This window comes from Schistocerca piceifrons, unplaced genomic scaffold (assembly GCF_021461385.2).
Source record: "Schistocerca piceifrons isolate TAMUIC-IGC-003096 unplaced genomic scaffold, iqSchPice1.1 HiC_scaffold_190, whole genome shotgun sequence".
NCBI lineage: Eukaryota > Metazoa > Arthropoda > Insecta > Orthoptera > Acrididae > Schistocerca > Schistocerca piceifrons.
In genome coordinates, this window is record NW_025727790.1 from 25,001 (window position 1) to 30,000 (window position 5,000).

A 5,000-nucleotide genomic window follows, 5' to 3' on the forward strand; every position below is an offset into this window, starting at 1 on the left:
ACCTTAACCTAACCCATGTTGTACCTTAACCTAACCCATGTTGTACCTTAACCTAACCCATGTTGTACCTTAACCTAACCCATGTTGTACCTTAACCTAACCCATGTTGTGCCTCAACCTAACCCATGTTGTGCCTCAACCTAACCCATGTTGTGCCTTAACCTAACCCATGTTGTGCCTCAACCTAACCCATGTTGTGCCTTAACCTAACCCATGTTGTGCCTTAACCTAACCCATGTTGTGCCTTAACCTAACCCATGTTGTGCCTTAACCTAACCCATGTTGTGCCTTAACCTAACCCATGTTGTGCCTTAACCTAACCCATGTTGTGCCTTAACCTAACCCATGTTGTGCCTTAACCTAACCCATGTTGTCGCCTTAACGTAACCCACGTTGTCGCCTAAACCTGCTCTGTAATTGTTATACGACTCGTTCAATTACTGTAGTGTTGCCCACCCGCAACCCTCGCAATATAGTTCGCTACTCGCACTGCCCGCACCCCTGTGTATCGCTTCATGTTAAACACCTTGCAAGTCTTGCTCACTTTCCACATGCTCCTGCTGTACACTGTAATGTGGATGGCAGCAGGACGTACATGCCGCCCCTCCCCACGTCCCCACCTTGCCCCCTGCCTTCGCAAGCTGGTTGGTGAGAAGTTTGCATGTTCAATGCCCTTCGCATGCGACGTACTCAGGCTACGTTGTGGTGCGGCCTGTGTCAACTGTCCGCTGATGTCGTACGCGTGAACCACAATCTGTACTGCACATTCGTCCTTATGTACTGAATGATACATCGTGGCACATGTGTGACCGCACAACGACTGCGCCCAAAAACGGCGGACCATACAGTGCAAATATTGTGCACGCAGCTACGTGTCGTCTCCCTATGAGAGCTGGATTGCAGTGTGGTACGCCATAGAGACGTGTGGGAGGAACGGACGCCGTGGATGGCGATCAGCATGAGCTGTCTGTTGATGTATTCGGACCTAGTCGTCTCTCCTCACACACCGTGATGGCATGGTGCACCGCGTTCCATATCTGCGACATGCTACAGAGGCCGGTTGACAGTCGTTCGAGCAATGGACATCGCATACGTACGGGGGCCACCTTCCACGTATTGTCTAGGCGTGCACATTTTGTTGCGTGTATGTGGGCAGACGTAGTGTGGCGTGACACCTGACACAGGCATGCAATAATCGTTGAAGTTGCAAATGGCGATGGACGCCTGCGTTTTCTGGTGAAGTTACGCAAATGAACAAATGGTAACCTGTTGTGGTGCGGTTGTTCTCGCTAGGGGTGAATCGGTGATGGCGACGATAGGTTGAGGTACTAACCGGTTGTTCCAGCGATACCCACCATGCCGACGAAACTGAACGGCATCTGGGTGTGAAGCGATACGCGGCGGTGGCTGGGTGGGACCGTCCCCGGCCGGTGAGGGGGCGCCTCCCGGCGTGCTGGCCGCGCGGTGCGTGGGCGCACGCGCTACAGCCGGCTGGTGGGGGCGGCCAGTGGCAGGCGCGCCGGCCGACGGACGCGGCAGGCGTCGCAGCTGCGCGCCGGCGCACCCTGCGCGCGGCGCCGTGCGGCCAAAGTAGGTCCTCGCGGGCCCGGTGCGAAGCGCGGTGGACATCTTCAGTGTGCTGGTCCGATTGAGGACTGTGTGCGTTGAGGATGCGCCGCCGCCCGGCGCTCGGCGCCGCGACGCCGTCTGCTGCTCGGTCGCCCCAGCGGTTCTCGCTGGTGGTTTGTATCGCAGCTGTGCGGATGTGTTGGCGCGTGCGCTGTGCTGGGAGAGTTCGCTTCGGCACCCAAGTGGGGCTTTTGTCCTTCTGTGGCGCTGGCGTTGGAGCTGCCGGTCACCGTAGGTGGCGCGTGTTGTCTCCCGCCGGCAATGCCACGACAGCACGCTCCCGGGCCTCTGTCGGCAGCGGCAAGCTCAGTTGGGAGCACGGGTGGTCGCACCGAAAGCGTCTACTCGCCTAACTCCGGGCGATTGCGCCTCTCTCGAACCCGACCAAGTACTTGGGACGGCGCTGCGCGCCGCCGGGACCTGAGAGGGTTTCGAGGTGTATTGTGCAGGGGAGCTCAGCCTCCTCCTGTTTGCAGAATGATTGAGCGGACGCTTGCGTGTTCGCGCGGGCCCCCGGGACACACTCCCGGGCGGCCGGCTGCTCAGCTCTAGTTGACGCAGCTCCCTGGTTGATCCTGCCAGTAGTCATATGCTTGTCTCAAAGATTAAGCCATGCATGTCTCAGTACAAGCCGCATTAAGGTGAAACCGCGAATGGCTCATTAAATCAGTTATGGTTCCTTAGATCGTACCCACGTTACTTGGATAACTGTGGTAATTCTAGAGCTAATACATGCAAACAGAGTCCCGACCAGAGATGGAAGGGACGCTTTTATTAGATCAAAACCAATCGGTCGGCTCGTCCGGTCCGTTTGCCTTGGTGACTCTGAATAACTTTGGGCTGATCGCACGGTCCTCGTACCGGCGACGCATCTTTCAAATGTCTGCCTTATCAACTGTCGATGGTAGGTTCTGCGCCTACCATGGTTGTAACGGGTAACGGGGAATCAGGGTTCGATTCCGGAGAGGGAGCCTGAGAAACGGCTACCACATCCAAGGAAGGCAGCAGGCGCGCAAATTACCCACTCCCGGCACGGGGAGGTAGTGACGAAAAATAACGATACGGGACTCATCCGAGGCCCCGTAATCGGAATGAGTACACTTTAAATCCTTTAACGAGTATCTATTGGAGGGCAAGTCTGGTGCCAGCAGCCGCGGTAATTCCAGCTCCAATAGCGTATATTAAAGTTGTTGCGGTTAAAAAGCTCGTAGTTGGATTTGTGTCCCACGCTGTTGGTTCACCGCCCGTCGGTGTTTAACTGGCATGTATCGTGGGACGTCCTGCCGGTGGGGCGAGCTGAAGGCGTGCGACCGCCTCGTGCGTGCTCGTGCGTCCCGAGGCGGACCCCGTTGAAATCCTACCAGGGTGCTCTTTATTGAGTGTCTCGGTGGGCCGGCACGTTTACTTTGAACAAATTAGAGTGCTTAAAGCAGGCAAGCCCGCCTGAATACTGTGTGCATGGAATAATGGAATAGGACCTCGGTTCTATTTTGTTGGTTTTCGGAACCCGAGGTAATGATTAATAGGGACAGGCGGGGGCATTCGTATTGCGACGTTAGAGGTGAAATTCTTGGATCGTCGCAAGACGAACAGAAGCGAAAGCATTTGCCAAGTATGTTTTCATTAATCAAGAACGAAAGTTAGAGGTTCGAAGGCGATCAGATACCGCCCTAGTTCTAACCATAAACGATGCCAGCCAGCGATCCGCCGCAGTTCCTCCGATGACTCGGCGGGCAGCCTCCGGGAAACCAAAGCTTTTGGGTTCCGGGGGAAGTATGGTTGCAAAGCTGAAACTTAAAGGAATTGACGGAAGGGCACCACCAGGAGTGGAGCCTGCGGCTTAATTTGACTCAACACGGGAAACCTCACCAGGCCCGGACACCGGAAGGATTGACAGATTGATAGCTCTTTCTTGATTCGGTGGGTGGTGGTGCATGGCCGTTCTTAGTTGGTGGAGCGATTTGTCTGGTTAATTCCGATAACGAACGAGACTCTAGCCTGCTAACTAGTCGCGTGACATCCTTCGTGCTGTCAGCGATTACTTTTCTTCTTAGAGGGACAGGCGGCTTCTAGCCGCACGAGATTGAGCAATAACAGGTCTGTGATGCCCTTAGATGTTCTGGGCCGCACGCGCGCTACACTGAAGGAATCAGCGTGTCTTCCTAGGCCGAAAGGTCGGGGTAACCCGCTGAACCTCCTTCGTGCTAGGGATTGGGGCTTGCAATTGTTCCCCATGAACGAGGAATTCCCAGTAAGCGCGAGTCATAAGCTCGCGTTGATTACGTCCCTGCCCTTTGTACACACCGCCCGTCGCTACTACCGATTGAATGATTTAGTGAGGTCTTCGGACTGGTACGCGGCATTGACTCTGTCGTTGCCGATGCTACCGGAAAGATGACCAAACTTGATCATTTAGAGGAAGTAAAAGTCGTAACAAGGTTTCCGTAGGTGAACCTGCGGAAGGATCATTACCGACTAGACTGCATGTCTTTCGATGTGCGTGTCGTGTCGCGCAACACGCTACCTGTACGGCTCGCCGTAGCCGTGCGCCGCGTGCGGAACCACGCGTGCCTCTCAAAACTAGCGGCAATGTTGTGTGGTACGAGCGCTGAAGCGCTGGAGCGGCTGGCCTGCGGCACCTGGCGCCTGGCGCCGGTTTTGAATGACTTTCGCCCGAGTGCCTGTCCGCTCCGGTGTGGAGCCGTACGACGCCCGTCGGCCGTGAGGCCGTTGGACACAGAACGCTGGAACAGGGGCCGCCACACGCCTCACTCCCGCCTATGCGACCGTCTCGAAAGAGACGGCGGAAACTGAGAAAAGATCACCCAGGACGGTGGATCACTCGGCTCGTGGGTCGATGAAGAACGCAGCAAATTGCGCGTCGACATGTGAACTGCAGGACACATGAACATCGACGTTTCGAACGCACATTGCGGTCCATGGATTCCGTTCCCGGGCCACGTCTGGCTGAGGGTCGGCTACGTATACTGAAGCGCGCGGCGTTTGCCCTGCTTCGCAGACCTGGGAGTGTCGCGGCCGCCTGTGGGGCCGGCCGCGTCTCCTCAAACGTGCGATGCGCGCCCGTCGCCTGGCGGTTCGCATACCGGTACTTTCTCGGTAGCGTGCACAGCCGGCTGGCGGTGTGGCGTGCGACACCTCGTACAACGACCTCAGAGCAGGCGAGACTACCCGCTGAATTTAAGCATATTACTAAGCGGAGGAAAAGAAACTAACAAGGATTCCCCCAGTAGCGGCGAGCGAACAGGGAAGAGTCCAGCACCGAACCCCGCAGGCTGCCGCCTGTCGTGGCATGTGGTGTTTGGGAGGGTCCACTACCCCGACGCCTCGCGCCGAGCCCAAGTCCAACTTGA

At 56.4% G+C, this 5,000-nt stretch overlaps 2 non-coding genes and 1 pseudogene across 2 annotated transcripts; all 3 read left to right on the plus strand.

The window, feature by feature from the left end:
• Positions 1-2,191: 2,191 nt before the first annotated feature.
• LOC124741234 lies at positions 2,192-4,100 on the plus strand. Its single transcript, XR_007009930.1, has one exon. It is a non-coding gene; the product is annotated as a small subunit ribosomal RNA (ribosomal RNA).
• A 351-nt stretch (positions 4,101-4,451) lies between these two features.
• LOC124741239 lies at positions 4,452-4,606 on the plus strand. The gene has a single exon (XR_007009932.1). It is a non-coding gene; the product is annotated as a 5.8S ribosomal RNA (ribosomal RNA).
• Positions 4,607-4,794: 188 nt separating this feature from the next.
• LOC124741237 overlaps positions 4,795-5,000 on the plus strand; it is a 4,222-nt pseudogene continuing 4,016 nt past the window's right edge.